Consider the following 20,739-nt stretch of genomic DNA (forward strand, 5'->3'; position numbering starts at 1 on the left):
TATTTTTAAAGACATAGCAATGACAGACAACATAGGTCATTTCAGAATGCAAGTCTGAAGTTATTTTGATAGTGTTTTAATTTGTTGACCTCAAAACCGGTGGATGTTTCTGAACTAAAGTCAGCATTTCTTTTCATTCTGGCCTTGCTTCTGTACTTACACACAAGAACATTTCCTGCAGGCTGGCATATCTGCACTGATACAAATTTTATAAATCTGTCTAGTGGGTCATCACACTTGTGACAACTATAATGTGCAGCCTTCCTTTAGTAACCATGCACCCCTCCAGCAATTGCAGCAGTAATGGGAACGATAAACAGAAAGAGTCACTTTTACAGAATCCAAAAAAGTTTTGACTTCTAGTGTAATTAAATGCCTTAAAAACAGGAAGACATCTGTAAAACAGAAGCTCCAGGTCAGGAGCATGCAACTAGTGTACTAGTGTTCATTTCAAATGGAGTTAGCTGCCTAAAGTATTTTCCAAGCATTCGGGAAAATTTCAGTTTGTTACTGTTGTGAGCAATGCTGGTTTATGAAGAGTCACTCTTGAGAGACACATCAGGTCTGTTGATTAGAGAAATGAGAATTAACACAACTCTTAGCAGCTCTAACTTATCCCATCTCAAACTTACTCAAAGTTGTAAGAGTATATTCTCATCTAGCACACTACAGAAGAAATCAATCATATAATTACTTAAAAGGTTATAGCTTTAAGGGGTTTCTCAGCCTCAAGGCCCCTTTGTGTCAGAAGCAACAGAATGCCTTCTAGTAAATATTTTACTAGTACACTACGTGCAGTTTTATTTTTTGTCATGAACAAAGTACAATCTTAATTTCTCAAAAGGAATCATAATTCTCTTGTTTACATTTCTGTCACTCAAAGAAAAAAAGTTTTGCCTCTCTGCTCTATTTCGTGTTAAGAACAAATTATAATAAATACAATTCCCCACTGATTTTTCTTTCACTTTTTCCTCAATTCTTTCTTGCTTAAAATACCTGTCACTACTTTTAACAGTTCCTTGTATCTCCAACAAGACTGGCCTTAGGCTGTAGCTTGACAGAGACACCCAGGATACCTTCATCACTTCATAGGTGGCAGCTGTCACCTTCCTAATGCTCCTTTTCCTGGAAAAAGTATGTAGCTACTCGGACATCCTCTAGGTGTTGTAAAGGCATATAGCCAGGATACTTCAACATCGTACTGTTACATGATCCATCGTTTCTACAGTTTAGAAATAATGTCAAGAGTTGGTGCTTCAGCTATACCAACTTTGTTACTTAGATTTCTGGTACTTTTTATAAAAATATTGAGTTTTAACTAAGCAATCATTAACACAGGATAATATATAAGAAGGGTCCAAAATATAGTATTTAAAAGGAAATGGAAAATGCCACTTATATCAATACTACCTCATATTCCTCATAGCCATCCTTACATGTACCTATACGTTCTTGTAAAGACTTACTATGTCATCAAACTTTACAAAAAAAGTGCAAGGACTTCTTGAAGACAATTCAGTCTATCCACCTAATCAAGCATTAAGAATTGCAAAAAACCCATCCTAAATCATGGCAATTTGTCTGAGACTATTATCAATAATGTTCCATCAGTATTCTAAGCAAGGAATCTCTCTCAAAAAAAAAAAAATTTGGACAAAATAACTATCCTAAATCAGTTCCCTGGATCAAAGTAAGGGAGGTAATTTGAAAAAGAATATAGTCGTACTTATATTTTTTCCCACTACTTGATCAACAATCAAATTTGGCAACAGTAGCAGTTGGTTGCCCTTAAAACAGTGTTACATAAGAAATCTCTATTTGTTCACTCTCCACACATGCAATTAATTATGGGGATTTTAAACAGCATAATTCTTTGTGATACACTTCAAATTTAAAAACATGATAGTGTTAAGGACCCTTTGACTGTTCAGAGCTGTTTTGTGGAAGAAGGATCCTATTATTTAAAAATTTAATACAACCAGTGAACTGCTTATGTTTTAAGGCCAGAGAAATCTCTCTTTTTTTATTGCAGAAGTTTATATTTGTCCTAAAGGCCACTCTTTTATTGACAAAGAGATGGTTTAAGCTCTTTGAGATCCCTTCCACCACCTGAGGGTCTACCAACCAACCAAACGATCCTTTTGCCCATGTTTGACCTGTGAAACAAAAATCCTTGCTGTTTCAATTTAACTTTGAGCTCAACATTCTAATCACTTCCTCTTATTTTAAATGAAAACTAAAGCTGAAGCCCAGTTCTCTGAGTTCTTCTGAGATGTGACTGGCTACAAAGGCTGCTGTTTCCACTCCAGTTCCTCTATATTCTGTTGACGGACACAGAGATTTCTGTGAACATTTTTTCCTGCACTCTGTAGGCCTTGCTTGCCATGGAAGTGGCAAGCGTGTATTGTTTATACTTATAGACTGTGTGAAAATATGTGATGCTTATACTTGTTAGCTGTGTGTCTAATTATAAGGTTTGAGAACATAATATGTTTATAGAAAGAAAACCTTGAGAAACTGAAGATAATGAAACACCTACAAATTTAGTAAAACCCTAAAAGCAGATTAATTAGAAAGAGGTTTCTATGCCAAGGATGATTTCAGATCGCGTGGACAGAACATCAGGTCCAATGAACTGGAGACATGAGACGCGTGCACAGACTGAGCTATCCAATCATCTTATTATAAGCATGTGCCCTAAACAAACTAAACTGTATAAAAGTTAACTGATTTAAATAATAAATTGACATATTGCCGACCATAATGGCCTGTGAGCATTATGTTCATGCCTCCCCATCAATAATATTCAGGCTCGAGATACAGTCACTACTGTTTCTTAATTTAGTAACACTGAGATATTATTTAAGAGTTAATAAAATCCACAATGAAAATCCATATTTGTCCATCTGTGTATTTGGTAAGCACAATGACAAACTTGTTGATTTGATACCATGGGACAAGAGAAAAATCAAAGACAGTGGGATGTTTGTACACAGCAGATTATACTAATTACCTTGCAGGGACAAATTTAAATTCTAAGTATTAACTCTTGTTAATCCCAGGCAGGAAAGATAAAACCTTTCTATAAAGAAGTAAGAATAAGTAGGTTCCACAGAGAAGCACTGGATTTTAACACTTTTTATATGTTTACAGATCTGTATCCTTAAAGGGCTATATACCCCCATGTAACTGAAATAATTGCTCAATGAAATAATTCTATAAGTAATGGCTTTCAACAGACACCTGGTACTTCTGTGGATGTCATTCTGGTGCCATTCTGATGCCATAGATATAATCTGTTGCCACAACATCATCCCCTCAGTTTTAATAAAGGCCTTAGAAAATAACCTCATTGTACAGCTTCAGGGTCCTTTTCCCCCCCCCGTTAATGAGTTATATACTACATATAGGCTAAAAAACCCTCATTACAAAAAGCATAGGACACTATGAACTGAGCTACCATGTATTCTCAATTCCATCATGCTAATGAGATTTTAAACACAAATGAGCAGACACGATAGCAGGCACGATCTCTGGACCAGATCCTTGGCCTTTGGCTATATGGAAGAGTTATTAAAATCACAGCAGTTTAGAGCATCTCAAGCTTTGGCTCATTGCCATTTTCAGAGCCAGGAGATGAAAAGTAATGCCTTACGGCTTCTGTCTTCTTTCTCCAGATCCCATGTCTGCCAAAGACTCGGATCATCTTAATTTACAATCTTGTTTGTGTTACCTTCTTCCTTTAAGTTTTTAATTGGCTTTGGCCTTGAAACCTTGCAAAACTCTTTAAAATCTGTTGTATGAGCCCTCTTTTCAGGTGTTTGGAAAAAAGGAAAGAAGTTTAGATTGGTAGGATTGTGCAGTGGATTAAACAACTGAATGTGTCTTTCTTTGTAGCAATACCTGTAGAATGGAAAAAAAGAAATAGAACAATGAGGGCAGGAAGAAGGAAGATCGCTAAGTTAAGCGATCAATAGAAAAGACAACAACAAAGTTATAGGTCTAAGAATGAGGAATTTTATATGTTGTATTTATGGACTTGCAGTATTATGTATCTATATACTCCTCATTTACTCTACACCTTTCAGTTGACCTTGCTTGACCTATGGCTTTCACTTCTCATGCCATCTGTATAATATCTTTAATTAGATACACTGAGGTCAAAGACGCAGGCTTTTAAAGGATTAGACACTTAGTTGCATTAGGTAAGATGCACTTTGTCTGAAGAGACATAAGCTTCATATTTTACTGAACAAGTGAAAATCAACTGACAGAAGGAAGAAAACTTCCCAAAAGGCAAGTTATTTCATAATTGTTCACTAAGGAATTCTTTTGCCTTTTAGAAAGGATGATGCTATATTGCATCGCAGATAAAATACCAGACTCCACAGATCTGTCTTAAGTGTTTTATCCTGTATTCCAAACACGAACGAGGACTACTTTAACTAACACTAACTTATTTCAGTACTTGATCTCTCAAAACTTTATGACTCTTCTTTTTTTCTGCACTACATCTAATTAAGGGGTAAGATCCATTGCCTGAAGCCTATTACTATTTCATTGCCTAACAGTGTTACACTGGTAGTAATAACTAAAAGGATAATCATGATATTAAAGTCCATAGATGGTAATTCTACTCATAAACACATGTGAGTTTTTAAATATATTTACCAAAATAAAATGTATTAATAGTAATTCTAGTGCATTTAAAGTGGGATTAATGTACATGTTAATTATGTTAGTCATGTTAATTTCTGAAAAAATTGTTAAAGGTCACTTCTTTTTTCTCTTTTCACCTCCTCCTAAAAACTTCATTTTGCCAGCATGCTGTCAGCTGCCAGGTAGTTGCTTACTACACTGTTCAGATTTTATTGTGCTTACCTTTCTGGCTTTTTCAGCTAATATGTTTGGAATGCATTGATATTAAAAACATATGAAATAAGATCAGTTTACGGATCTGTAATCTGTACCAATCAGGATCTCAGTACAGATTTTTTATCCCAAATTTCAGGTACATTGCCATGAAAATAATAATGAGGTGATATGCTACTGCAATCTACCTTTGAACTGAGAAGCCAGATTGCATACAAAAGAGAAAATGCTACATTTCTTGTCTTCAGCAATGGGAAATATATATATTCTGGTGAGTAAGCAAACATTGGTTACCTGGACTATCCAATTTCTCTTTATTTTGAAAAGTTCTGAACTTGGGAAAGAAAAATATTTTAGTGGAAATGCATGCTGCTTTCCAGGAAAAGGCTACATCATCCTTAAAAGACCAACTTTCCAAAATTTATGTGGAAATACACTCCCTGCTAATCCATTAAATTGGTTTCATCATGCTTTTTATGGTACCACATTAAATTCAGGAGCAGGGTTAGTGCCCAGAAAGGTTCAGGGATGGAGCAAGTCTCTATAGTGAGTTTTATTCAAGGGTATGCAACCAAGTTTCAGTATTCAAGATAGGAGGCTAACCTTACCTTTCACAGGCCTAAGAAGAAAGAGGGAGCATAACCCAGTGGGAAGCAGCTGTAGCATACCTGCGCTTTCAGAAGACTGAGGCTTTAAAAATAACAGATATAAATTAATATATATATGAACACAGCCTTTTCAGTTTAATAAAGAAGATTATAAATGTGTTATTTCATTGTATATATTAATAATTCCACTTCCAACCTGCACCATCCTTGAGGTAAAAAATCCTGCATTCAGATTTAACAGACAGTCTCCAAGGACAAGGATACTAGACCCAATATTGCATGCAATTTATTTGGCCTGAAGAAACACACCTTCTACACAAAGATAAGATTTCATTGTTAGTTTTCTTAAAATCTTAATATACATTCATAACCCAAATTGTCCAACTTATATGGCTCATTACCAATAATACAGATAAAACAAATGTACAAAAACTTTCTAATGTTTCTTCCCCTTTTTCAGATGTTAATGGTTCCTATGCTACCTGAGTACTGAAATGGAGGGGAGAAAAGGGCATGTGTCATGGATGGGGTCATGCACTTCACTCGGAAGAGAGAAGCAACAATACACCTTATTGATACAAAACAGTGAGTTAACAAAGTTCAACAGTAACTGCGACAGCGGCTTAACAAGATTCCATGGCAAGGTACACTTGATTATTTACTGCATAGGGAACAGGGTCAGACAAAACCGTCAGGGAGACCCTCCCGTTGAGACCTGAGGTTCAGAAAGGACCTCCTTGCATTCTAAATCCCTTCTCAGAGGAGAGTTTGGGTGCAGCTGCATCCACACTCACTCCCAGACTTGGTCAACTGTTTACATCTAAAGGATTTTATGTGCACAATCAATCCTTTATATTACTTAGCTAAGATTTTAAAGCTAGCATGCTATGAATCACCAAGAACTTGTTGTTGCAAGAGAGATCTCAGCCTCGAGGGGTAACCTTGAGAGGCAGGCCTGCTCAAGGGGAGATCCTGGTGTGCAGCCTACTGCCATGCCGGATTGCTCAGCAGGCCCTGGGCTGTCCACTGTTTATGGAGTAAGATGACTGACTTACAGTCATATTTGAATACAGCAAGACATCTGGGCCACCATTCCAGACAGCTCTTGGCTACCATATTGCCATCTGCCCCCCAAAGTTAAGAGTAAGCTGGATACAGCCACCACAAACGCCCCTCATGGTTGTGGCATAAACTGGGGTGGGGGCGGGGTGTTACCTAACAAGGCTGACCTTATTACACTCAGCCCCCAGGAACCCTTCCCTTTGGAGCAGCCTGGCTATGCTGCTCCCTGGCAGGCAAGAAAAATTCACAAGATTGCATAGTCTGAGGTGTGTGGGCAACTCCTTCATGAGGAAGTTGTGGATTCCTCTCCCAGCCTGAGCTTAACCTAAAATCTGCAAACTTCAACTGAAGAAGGAATAAAACTTAGGTTCCCTTGCTATGCAACTGTACTTCCCACTGGCTAACAAGCAAGTTCACCATTTCCCCCCTTCTCTTCTGTATCCCAGTAAATCTTTAATTATTCTCTGTAAAGTAAAATGGTTTCAGCTAGCAAGGTTAAGGGAGTCCTACAACTTCGTTATTATATGAGTTAGACTTGGCATACAAGATAGGATTGGTAAATTCAGAACCCTATAGTCAGGTATAAGAGAGTACAAATGAATTATCTAACTACCTTTAGCTAAAATGAGAAGGAATTTCTTCTATGTCTCGGGATTAGTCTATTAGATATTCTTTAAAATACCTATTGGAGTTTGCAGGAAGGAAGCCCAAAGCTCTACTTCTGCTTATTATATTCCTAGCAAAATGTATTTTAATAAAGTCTGACAATGTTTCAGGCTTATGTAGTCATAGGCATGCATAGGGACAAAACTTCACTTGTAAGGTAATTTTATCATTAAAAAAAATACACAATTGTGAGCTTATGGCATCTCCAGGGTCAGATATTAACTGTAAAAGGACTTGTAGATATTTCATATGTGGGTTTACACATTTCTAGAGGAAGACAGAAATTAATTAATGCCTTGATACACTTCACAAAATTGCACCGAATGGCTGCTGAGACTTAAGAGAGATCTCCAGAAAGCAAATTTTTACCTTCAGAACTATTTCAGGTCTTATGAATTTTCTTACCAATACCAACCAATGAAAAAGTATTAAGTGATGTTTCTCAAATCAAAAGTTTAAACTAAAATATTCATATGTATACCAGAACATTAACTATTATAATAATGAGAATTCTTTTATTTCTTTTCCACTGTCTTAAAACTTTTCCGTGCATTTGTGTTATTCCATAGAGATACTAGGACAAAAATGTACTTTTGAAAGAAGTAACTAAAATTTTAGAAAAGTGGCAAAACTAACAATGCAAGACTTACGATGTAAAAACCCAGTGAGTTGGAGATGTAAAACTATGTTCATAAAAACTAATCACATTTCTAAAATGTGGGATGTAAAAGTAGTTTATGTATTTTTGATGACTAAGATATAAGGTAATATTACTGAAATTGCAAGGTCTTATTTTAAACACTTAGAATTTTATTATTGAAGTTGAGGCTTTGTCAATTAAGCATATTAGTACTATTACAACTGCTAGTTACATTATGCAGTAAAGCTTCCCATCCAACTTGCTCCTGCCAAAAGACTTCTGGTCATGCAGGTCATATGCTTCATGCAGCACAAACTAGATGTTTCTGTTCGCAGTGGGAAACAGACGTTTCAAGAAACTGAAGTTATCTTTAGAAAAGAAAAATAGAAGGATGTCTCTCTCTCCCTATGCCCTTTATATGCCATGGGAACTCTAAAACTCTTGGATAGGTTCAGATGAGTTTTGTCTTTGCATAATAGTATATTATTCCTGCTTCTCTTCCTTTCCCTGCAGCCTATGATCCTTCATATCCAGACCAACAACAGTATGGGCTTTTCTCTACCTAGTATTGCCAGGTTTCTAAAAGGAAGAGGAATGGTGCTGAGCCGGAAGGTGCATTGAGTTTTGCGGAACACTGGCTTGCTTCAAGTGCAGAAGGTAAGGCTTGAGGTGTGAGGAGACTGCATACAATCAATCGCAATTTAAGGTCATAAGGCCATAAGGCAGTGAGCTAGAGGAAAGACTGGCACGCTGAATGAAAGAGGGGATTAAGCTTCTCAGTAAAAGCGAATTGCTACTTTGTGTTGAATAGTTAAATAATAAAAGAGTGGGAAAGAAGACAAGAAAAAGGTGAGCCCAGAGTTCAAAGATCATCCAGAGCAAGGGTCTCTCTTTCTCTCTACTGATAGAAATACATTGTCTCTGGTAAGTAGAGACTTCAGGCTTCTACCAGTCATGAATACAGTCAAAATTGGGAAACAAAAGTTGACTTTTCTCACAGGGGAACAATGAAAAGCTCTGTCAAAGACAGGTTTCCCATCTTCTAAAGAACTGACTTCCCCAGAAGAATAAATAAATGGAGACTAGTAATTGAAAAGAACTTATCAGATTCCCAGGCAAATACTTCTCCTCCCTTCCTGCTCAATACCATGCAATATCCTAGAGGTTCCCTGTGAAAAAGAGAGCTGCCTGCCCCTTACACTTCTCCCAGCAAACACTTTTTATGCACTATAGAATATTTTTCTGATTATTCTTCTGCTGTTCACAGTGATAATAACACAGTAAACAGAGAACAGGTTTCTATTAGCAACTTCACACACACACACACAAACATATCTTTTTGTGTCAGGATGCAGCCACCCTTCAAATACAGTGTTAAGCAAACCAACCCAAATTTCAGGGGAGTCTGATACCTGTAAGTATCAGGAGTTCTGTTTCAGACTTCATACAAATCCAAAGCTTTTAATATGTCTTTGCATGTTAGTCTACCAAGGGACTTAGTTTACAGTACTTTCAAGAATGATTTGCATCTAACAAGTCAATACTATTTTCTTCAGTTGCAACAGTTGTCTTGAAGATCCCCTACCCAACTTGCAATGAGATCTGCATATTCAGTGTGCCTGAAATAGTGAAATAATCTATATCAGACTACAGTTCTACTCCCCTAACTAATAGGTTAACCAGTTTTGTGTAACCAACCTTTTGGAGTCCCATGGTGATCAGTTCTGCTCTATTGATGCTACAGATGATGCTCCATTTTATTTATGGAAGCTCATTGAAGAAAACTAAGTTGCACAGGTGTAAATAGGAAATGTTTACAGACAGGGCTTTTGGGGTCATTTTGAAATTGTGACAAAACTGAGGAGGTAAAAAAGGAGCAACTCGTAGTTCACTATTTTTCAAGCAAGATTTGATAGAGGGTCTTCAACAAATGCTATATATGCATATTAAAAAACACAAAGACACAATTGTTTTTAAATTCAGTTTTATAAAGGAAATTATTTTTAAGATTCCTACCAAGCAACACTCTTCACATGCTCTTTCTGAACAGTGAGTTAAATCCATGCTCATGAGTGAGTTAAATGCACTGGGCTACACTGGTGTAAAACTCAGAGTATTATAGTTAACTGTTTAAAAATTGGCACTGTGTGCACGTGTTTAGTTGTGATATATTTCTTTGTAAATATGTGTATACACACATAAAAAAATTATTAAAATAAAAAATGAGATAGGATCCTTTTATTCTAGACTGTGTGACTAAGAAAAAAAAGAAGCTAATCCTACTTTAGTATTTATTAAAAATTGTACCTTTTAATTTCTCTCTTGCACTTTACAAAAAGACATAATTCTGTCTAGAAAAAAAGACAACAAACTGATTTGTGTTTGTTAACTGAAGTAGCCAAAATATATAAAAAACTGAGATCACTGCTGTTCAAAGGACATTAGGATAATTAGAATGAACTTAAAATCAGGATTTTTTGCTGATAAAATTCTGGATTTTTTTCTTTAAACCATCTGTCTGTCTCTGAATTGGTCTGTACTGTCAAGTTATTAGGGTGGATCTGTAAGTCATTCTACTCTTTAATGAAATCTTGCAGTTATGAACACAGAGAATCCAATTATCTCTCACCAAACATATATGTCGTTAAATCCAGAAAAAAACAATTGTGATTAAAAAATAGAAACTCTGAAGAGTCAAGTCACAATAGTTATGCAGTGCCAAGAGTATCGTTTTTGGTTGATCCTGTGTTTGGTCCCATTCCACATGTGCCATGCAATAAGGTTTTATGTTCACACACTGGTTGTTCTGATCTGCCACGATGATTATGAGACCTGGATCCCAGCTAGGAACATGGTACCATGACATAGCCCTATGTGTAAGCACATTTGTGGGGTTTTTTTTCCCTACAGGAAAACTGTTTTAGTCATTGCAAAGGGCTGACATTTTTTCCTACCCTGCCCCTTCTCTTCTTGATAATTTCCTATTTATTTTAATGCCTAGGTCCCTTATAAACTCCCATATTGGGTTTTCATAGCAAGGTTTTTGTAGCAGGGAGGCTTCAGCAAGAAGCCTCTAGAAGCTTCCCCGGTGTCTGATGGAGCCAATGCCAGACAGCTCCAAGACGGACATGACACTAGCCAAGGCTGAGCCCATCAGCAACACTGGCAGCACCTCTCTTTTAAGAAGGGGGAAAAAGAAAATTGCAGCAGAGCAGCAGCCAGAGAGAAGAGTGAGAATACTGGTGCCAGCAACAGCACCAATGTGCGGACACCAAGGTCAGTGCAGTAGGAGGGGGAGAAGGTGTTCAAGGCCAGATTGGATGGGGTTCTGGTTTTATGTTAGCCCTGTATACGTGGTTTTGACTGTGAAATTTTCAAGTGCAACAGTAACAGTCTTTTAGTTGATATTTGTACTGCATCATTTTATGGGCATCCTGTATGTCAAATTCTAAATAACTTAGCTGGTCTAGTGGAAGGTGTCCATCTCCATGGCAGGAGGGTTGGAATTAGATGGTCTTCAAGGTCCCCTTTCAGCCCAAACCATTAAAAAAAAAAATTAGAACTAATGTTTAATTTTCACCAGACAACCATTGACCTTCCACAATATCTGATCTTCAGAATTAAAAAAACCTTCATACCTGATTACATATGCCTTCAAAAATAGAAAAAAATAGCTAATAAAAAATCATATATTGAAAACTTCTTGTCTGAATAATATTCTCAAATTCCTACTGATGGAATAAAAAGCTACCTTAATTACTCTATTAGTCACTTTTTTTTCACATTTCCACTTTTTGTTGTAGTAATTTTCACTTTCACAGATACTAGAACAAAGCAAGAACAAAGAAATACAAAATCAAATTATATTTTTTTGCATTGATTAGAAGTCCAATCAATTACAAAATATTATGTAGCAGGGATTGTGATATTTATCAATACATTGCACATCAACTATTGAAGTGAGGTTTCACTGGTTGTATTGGAAACAGTCCTCAGAAGTCAACAGCAAAACTTCTGTTGATTTTGATAGAAGCAGAGCTGATCCCATGCTCAGTGACTTTCATCAGAAAATTACCAAGATTGTACCACAACACTGCTACCTTGTGGCACGGCATAGAGCAAAATCATTATTGCTTTCGTGACATGCCTCTCCCTTCACTAACAGGGTTGCCATACGTCACACATCATCTTACACTTGAAGGTACGATTCCCTTTCCATTGTAAGCCTTTGCATCATAATTAGTGGAAAGCTATACCCATTTTACTCATGTTATGACTCCAAAGTTTTAGAAGATGATGCCAAATCACTTTTTCTTACAGTTCCAATTCATAATGTATTCATTTGTAAAGATGCTAATTATCTCACAAAATTTTGTAATGCTGATGTTAGGAAAATGGATAAAGTTTTCCATTAATGACCTGAACAAGTTTGGAACTAGTTTGTAAATCACAGATAAAAATACCCTTCCCTACTCCACTATATGTATGTCTCATTAGTTTATGGATCTAAAGCCCTCCAGGGATTGTCACTCACAAATCCATCTAATGTTTATGAGCTCTAAATTTTGCATTTGGACCTCCAATTTATGGAAAATCATATAGATAGAAAACTCCCTAATGCCTACAAAGTTCTAGGTTTTAATAGAGAGGGCAGAAATAGTATAAGAATAATGTTTAATATAAGCATGATGCTTCTCACATTAGTGGTAAGCTAAATGTAACACGTAGGAGGAAAGACATTCACTATATTTCAGATAACTGTAATAGTATTCCTCCCAGAACTGTTGGCTTGTAATGATACAGAGTTTAGTATGGTTGTGTGTTAATGCCATCCAGTTCCTGTTGAAGAAGTTTCTTTAATGGAACATTGTCAACACAACCAGGTGAGGATCAGCTATTTTCTAAATTGGTAGCTCTAAACTTTGGGGACCAATGGGGCACTGTCATTTCTCCAAATTTTTACAGGCCACCACATATAATCAATAAGTTTCTTTTAATTGCAAGCCCTATACAAACAGGCCTACCATAAATATACAATAATGGCAAAAGTTAAGCACATATTACTCCAAAATTCAAACCTACATAGAAGACTGAAAATGCTGTGCATTTATTACTATTCTATCATCTGAAACTTCTATTAAACATACAAAAATTTAACCATTCTTTCAGTTTTCCACAGCATAACACATGGTGCAGTTGATAGATCCTAACACATGTAAAGAACTACCCTCTTTTCTACTGATACTGATACTATTGGGCATATAGTACCTCAATATTGAGGTATCTATGAAGTAAAATATAAAATTGAATTTTCATCCAAAAAGAGAGCTATGTTCTAACAGAATGCATGAGGCTACAATGTAAAGTTTGGGAAACTGAACTGGAAATGGAATTTTCCCAAGAGAATAGATTTAGGAATGGATAAGAAGATAAGGGATAGCCTTGTAAAGGCTGATTGTCAGCAGCAGTGTCTTAAAATAGTGAATGTGACATAAAAATTCCCAGTAGACACTCCAATTCTGAAATTTGGCTAAACTAATAATGCAGTTTAAACTTAAATCCACCTGTCCTGGCCAGAGGAATTTAGAGAGATAGTAACGTCTCTACCTCATGATTATTTGGGCATTAACTGTATATGAGATGCTTTTTCCTATCAAATAAAACATTCAAACTAAATGGGAGGACCTCATAGAAACTATTTAACTGAGTGTTTTTTACTAGAAAGGTGATATGTGTCTTAGGTCTCCTTTATATTTAAGATCATAATGTCTATTATACTCCCTTTACCCACAAAGATACAACTGAGTAGATATTTCCTGGATGATTAAAGTTCTTTTTATTTTTTTTTTTTTTTTAACAGAGATTGAATTTTTACAGGGATTATTTCATTCACGCAGAAATTATATGACTGGTAAACTGCAATGTATCACTTGTATTCTCAGTTCAGCCCTGTGAACCAGAAGATAGATGCTTACGTTATTGTTCTGCCTGCTCTGTGTTAAGATGAATTCAAATATTACTGCCCTGATAAATATATTCTGAGTTGTATAACATGCATAATATACACATCTATACCATAATTCTTTGAACTAATACTGATGCTAGTGGATTAGGTGTTTTATAAAAGTAGTATTTGTAATAAAACTTGCTGACACTAGCAACCTTACAGCAGATGGGGTTTTATAAAGAGCACATAATGATGATTCATTGCAGTAAGTACATGTGGATCCCTTAGATCTTCTTTCAGTTTAGTTTGTTCTTCGATTTATACAGTGATTATCTAGCTACATAATTATTTGAAAAAGCAAGGAAAAGTGATGTCAACCATCTGCTAAAGTACCAGTAGATATAAGGAAGCTTTATCTTTCGGAAGGAGATTCTTTTCTGTAATGCCACTTACTGATGTGACATTAAATACCTGTAGTTTTCACCTGATATGTTCTCTATTGTTAAGTAGGAATGTGATCACTGACTGAGAAAATACATTCAAAAAATGTATCAGTGGGGAAGAGAGTGAGACAGTTTAATGATTAACATACTGAACTGAGTTTCAAAACCTGGGACTGCTATTCACAAACTTATCCCTAAGCATGCCTCCATCTCTGTCTCAGTTGCTCTGACATAGAAATAAGGCCCATATTGCCTTATGCAACAGAAATACTGTGGAGAAAAAAACCCTCCTAAATAATTGATAGATAGGTTAACCTTCAATAAATTATACTTTGCCGTGTTGATCCTACTCTATCTCCTGATATAAATAAGTAAATCAGTTCCCTCTAATAAACTGCAATTACTTACTTAGAGGGTAACACTAGGAGGAGTATTTGAAAGTGTTATTAAGAGTTTATACACTCTTTGCATTTTTGTATTCAGACTCCCTGTTCTTGAGACCTGCTTTTAAGTTTTGAAGCAATGGAAATTTTTCTGTTGAGCCTCAGCTCCATCAGTTCTGCTACAGACACTCTTCCAGCCTTCTCCTCATCCCCAGCTGGCCTGCAGGAATAAAAATAAAATTGAAAGCAAGCACAAAGAAGGTGAGCCCAGGGAACATATGATATAAACTATGCAGACCTGAGTTTTGACTACCTGAATGTTGATCAGTTTTCAGTTCAATCACATTAGCGGTTTCCCAAAGCATCTTCTTCCCTCCAAATATCTGAAGTCACCTATAAAAACAAACTATAACTGGAGGAACATCTGAAGCATATGTTGTTTTTCTGAGAGAAGTGGAAGATTAAATATGGGGGGTTTTCAGACGCTTGTTTCACTTCAACAGGTTCGTGCACTGTCTCTGGTGGAGTAGCATTCACGGTGTCTGTTTCTAGAGGGAAAGTATTCACAAACTTTTTTTTTTCCAGATTAAGCACCACTAAATTCTTTCCCTACTTATTTTTTACAAGCAATTTTAAAAACAGGTTTGAATTTATTAAACGGATCTTGAAGATCAAGCTTATTTTATGTGTATGAATACCATTTTTTCAGATTTTATATACAAGGCAATAATCAACTGAAATGAAAAGGATTTAACTCATTGCTAGCTTACTAACACTGATGTCACTGGATCTAGCCAAAAAGGGATCTGCTCCCAAATTACTACAGTGGAACACTTTTCTGTTTCTGATTGACACCCTGTATTTCACTCTTTTATCTCAATGTAGGAGCATATTGGTGAATTAAATGATAAGTCAATCACAGATGAGAGATTTTATCTGAAGATGGAAGGAATGTTCATGACTTTACAGTTAGAGTAATGTGTAAGAAGAAATACATCTATCTGGAAGAGTTTTACCTAAATTTTCTCAAAATCTTGACAGATTTCATTCATATAAGATTATTCAGGTTACCCTTTTAAATCTGACTTTGTTTTTAAGAAATATATTTTATCTTTTGTTTAAAATGTGTTATATGTTTAAGAAACAATGTACTATTAATAACCAGCATACTGCTCAGGTCAACAGAACCATATGTTTGAGGCATATAGACAACAGATGGGGCAACTGGAGCTAAAGTCAGATCAAGTTTGAGAGTTTACTATGTTAATTTCAAATCTGCAGAAACTCAGACGTAAAAATAATTAAATATTTTTACAATAATTAAATATTTTCTACTGCTATTATAAAACACTTGAAGTTCAACTGAAACCCTCTAATGGAAGCCCTCATCAAGAAGGAAGTTTGAGAAAGCATATTAAAATTTCTGTCTATACCAACAATTACTTTCCAAGTATTCTAGCTACAACTGGTAGTGTTCTTAGGTAGCATTTCTTATTTTGAAGCACATTTTTTCCTCCTGGTTGATAAACAAGCATCATGATAACATGCTTCTGCTACAAAAGATTTTGCCACAAAAATTATGCTGATATCCCTACTTCCTTTAATCCTTGACCTCATAATATATCCTTTTATTATAGTATAATGAGCCCACTTAAGCTGGAAGTATTGCCAGCTTTCCGAGGTTTAATAATAAAAGATTTGCACATAATATCTACATCCCTAAGTTATTTAGAATTTGATGTACAGGATGCTCATAAAATGATGCAGTACAAATATCAACTAAAAGACTGTTCCTGTTGCACTTGAAAATTTCACAATCAAAACCACGTATACAGGGCTAACATAAAACCAGAGCTCAAAATGGGATTCCAGCATATGGCTAAATCATCATGATAATATCATATTAAAATATTTATGTGTTTATTTTTGCATTAATCCATTTCAGGAAGAAAATAAGAAGTTAAGCTGAGAAGGGAGGAGAATAAATGATGAAGTTGAAGGATGAAACTGAAGTAAATTATCTGTATGGAGGGGAACTGAAGGCAATGGATGAAAGCAGCATCAGCTGGCACAGGGCACAAAAAATCTAGTTAAAGCTGTTGAGAACTCTGAGTGAATCCTTCATAGAATTCTCAGGGCTATTGCCTCCAGCTGACAGTCCTGTTTCTGCTCAGAAGACTAAGTATAAACTGTCTCTAAAGCCTCTTCTATATATCTCTGGATCCATAAACAGTGTGGTCAAGTGGAAAAAACAGAGTCCTGGAATACAAAGATCAGCACTAAGTTACTGGTCATTGACTACATAAAGACTTGGACACAGTCAATTTTCTCTTTCACATCTGGTAGGTAAGTTCGAAGGAGAAAACCTGGTACTCTGATTCACTCAGGAAAAAGAAATAGAGTTAAATCTTATTACTATATATAAACAGGCAAAAGTAAAGGCAAAAGAGTGCCAAAATTAAAAGGGCAAGACTAATGCAAAAAAGCTTCTTAGTGTTCCACATTAGAAAAAAAAATATTTACCAAGTCTCATTAATTTGTACAGTAATCTTCCAGGCTCAGCTTCAGAATTCCTCTTCCTCATGGACTGAATGTTAGGTCACATGGGACTGACAAATATAGAGCTCTGCTGCCAGAACACCAAACATCCAAATCACTAAAATCCTGAGTCTGACTTAAGCAATATTTGGAATTCAAAAAAAAAAATTAAAAATATGTAAACTAGTTATTTATGTGGAATGGGGTTTATCTTCCTTATTTATTAAGCAAATATCTCATTTCCCTACAGAAATCCACACTAAGTTCATTTGTTGATTGATTTTTTAGGTACATGGTAAGCACAAGGTCACACGGAACTCAGTGCAAGGATATAATTTCTTTTCTTCTAGGAACACAAGGCATCTTCAACATAGTGTTTTAAGTCATTATTTATAAAAACATTGTACCCCTGTTGTCATTAAAATGTGCATAAATTAATTCCTCTTTTCTGATGAAGAAATTTTTGGAATAGCAGTTCAATGGACACAATCTACATCCTGGAACATTATTTGCATCAGTTCCTTACACAGGAATGACCCTGCATTTGTGTTTGCAGAATGCCTGCATTACACATAAGTCCATGCACTCTAGTGCCCAAATCTCAGCTGTCCACCCTCAGGCACAGTCCAAACTGAGTGAATGGGTAGTGTTTCTTACAGACCAAAGCCAAAATCTTGACGTTTCAAATTCTCCAGGGGGATGCAGAGCAACACATTTGTGCCCCTTAAAACTACTAAGACACCTATAATATTACTTACAGATTTTGTCTATTATACTGCTTTAATCACAACTGTCTGAAATTGTTTTGCCTAACCTGAGCTTTCATTCTACTAAGTGTAATTTACAAAACATTTCAAAAAAATGTATCTACAGGCAACCAGTAAAAAAGGGATTCATCCATAAATGCATGGCATCATCTTTGTAACGACAGTGCTACTGCAAATAACAGTAGCAAAACAATTGTTAATGATTCCAAGTCTGCATCACACACAGTGATTGTATATTTAAAGTAATATCTTGTAAAGTACTATTTCGTTTTTTGGTGTGGACTTCCATTAGGACTTAAAGAACACAGTTAATTGTCTCAAAACACTGTAAAAGAAGGAAATTTGCATAAAATAAGCCACCACAACAGGAACTTTAGATAAGAGCAGATGGCAACAACAGGAACCAGGCCTGGTAAGGCAGATCTGAGTAACCTATCTAGACAACTATTCCCACTGTGGAAAACTGTGAGAAAGGAAAGCATTAATTCCAGACCTAAATGAAGGAAAAGGTTTGAAATTAGAACACCAGACAAAATATCACTGTGCAAGCTGTGGGAAAGAAAACAACAGGTTACACCCATGCCATCCCAAGTTGTGAGAACATCTGAAATCCCTGTGAGTACTGAGGACTTCGACTATAGAAAACTGGTACTCCAGAAGCACGACTTTGGGACCCTCATCGCCGAGACCAGAAGAAGAGGGACCGGTGGGACACTGTTGGAATCCATGTGGTGGTATTATCTTTATCTTTTTACCTAATCTGTCTCTCTCTCATTCTCTCTCTCTACCCTGTTCTCTCTCTGTCTTCATATTTCTATCTCTCTCTCTTTACATCATATTTACTGTTAAATAAAATCTGTACTATTGACTTAGGCATATGGTCTCACTTGCACCTTAATTCGGGCAGAGGCATCTTTTAATAATCAGATCCTAACAACACTGTATTTTCCAATAAGGCATTTCTATGGGGTAAGCCCATGATAGTCCAGCTGCACACTAATATTTGTACATTCTACCTTTTACCTTAGAAAAAGATCACAGAATCATAGTATGGCTTGGGTTGGAAGGCATCTCAAAGGTCATCTAGTTCCAAATCCCCTGTCATATGCAAGGACACCTTCCACGACATCAGGTTGCTCAAAGCCTTATCCAACCTGGACAATGAACTATATATAAGTGAACTATACATATATACATCTCCAAGATATCAAATGAAGATAAGCATAGGGTATATCACATTTGATCATCAAATAGTAACGCTGTAAATTTCTTAAATAATAAAAATGTGCATAACTGCTTTTTATCAATTGCTGTTTTGTTTCCAGTCTCTGAGAATGTAAAATTTCATTCAAATGAAAATTATTATGATTTCATTCATAAAAATGAATCTGTGAAAATGTACTGTACACTGTACTGAATTTAGCTTTTATTCATATAATAAAACCTAGAGAAACTACTTAAAGATTTTGCTTTCAGAGAAATATCTCCGTGGCAATAAGCTTAAAAAACTCCTTGTTCAGACTGCTTTGACTATTTTTAGCAGTAGACCTTTGTATTTACTAGTAAGACAATTTCCATTAGAGCTGATGACAGCTAAACACAGAATAAAAGCTTTACATTTAAGTATTTCAAGGTGTAATAGCACCTTCTTTAAAACTGCTTTGGTATTTGGAAGTGACAAAAATGCTCTCATTTCCTGGTCTCCTGTGCTTCATAGTAAGAGACTGATGTACATTCTTACTTGCTGCTTTTGATGTTTCATGTGTACTGAGCACAATCCATCCTTGCAGAGGATTACAGGAGTTTTTATGTCCCTTTCAAACACTGAGTTTTGTGTTCTACTGAGTAGTAATTGCAGCACTCTCACTCTATTCAGCTAACAGAGATGTGTTTTCTTGCTGTACGTAACAGCTGAGCTTAGAAACTGAATTACGAAATTTCAGTTTATGAGGAGATATGTTACAATTTCTGGCAGAAAAGTCAACAGTATCAAAAAGATACCATGCTATTTTAAAAAAAATTATGTGTGTGGTACATAAAAGTCCATTAGAACGTTTGATTTTTCCTTTTTCCCCTTTTGACAGATACAATTTTCATTGAGAAAATGATCCCACAAAGAAAAGAGATGGAGATGAATCCAGTGATTCAAGAATGTTTAGGAAATGTCTTGTGCAATGGGAGTAATTCATATAAATAGGTCCTTAAGGAAAAATCCTTAAAAACATCCATATGTTTAGAAAGACATTATTAAGACCTATTACAAACAAAGTTGGAACCTTAGGAATTTTTTTAAGGTTACAGCTTATGTTCTTGTAAAGAGAAGTCTCACTCATTTCTAGTCACTTCTGATCTTTATTGCCATATGTTTAGTGTCCATTCTCATCTAGACTATATGAGATGGGGAATTTCTTTCCATAGTGGATAGAACCTTATCTCTACAGAAGGGAACATAAGTGCACTTGAGTTTGGTACTTTCCTTTCCCCATTTGTAACCTTCGTCCCAGTTCAGTTAAGCTGTAAGGCATCCTAGATCAATCCCCTTATGAATACAGATGCACCATCTTACATATTTCAAAGCATTCAATAACTGAGGTACAGAAGTGGGAAATATAGTATATATTTGCATGGAACCTATCCTTCAGGAGGATTCTAACTTCCACAAAGACCAATAAAAGTGAAGAATTTAAGTATGTTGTTTGCCTCAGGTCCAAAAAGTTAAATCACGACTTCAGTGAAATCTTAGGGAATTTTCCTAAAAATCTACTCCAAGTAAAAGAAAAGCACTAGACTATCCACTGAAAGATAACCTCCAC

At 35.9% G+C, this 20,739-nt stretch overlaps 1 long non-coding RNA gene across 1 annotated transcript; it reads right to left on the reverse strand.

The window, feature by feature from the left end:
- Positions 1 to 3,310: 3,310 nt before the first annotated feature.
- Positions 3,311 to 6,601, reverse strand: LOC135413208 (uncharacterized). The gene is made up of 2 exons (XR_010430129.1): positions 5,481 to 6,601; positions 3,311 to 3,903 (listed from the first exon to the last, which is right to left on the reverse strand). It is a non-coding gene; the product is annotated as an uncharacterized LOC135413208 (long non-coding RNA).
- Positions 6,602 to 20,739: the final 14,138 nt, after the last annotated feature.

This window comes from Pseudopipra pipra, chromosome 4 (genome assembly GCF_036250125.1).
Source record: "Pseudopipra pipra isolate bDixPip1 chromosome 4, bDixPip1.hap1, whole genome shotgun sequence".
Taxonomy (NCBI): domain Eukaryota; kingdom Metazoa; phylum Chordata; class Aves; order Passeriformes; family Pipridae; genus Pseudopipra; species Pseudopipra pipra.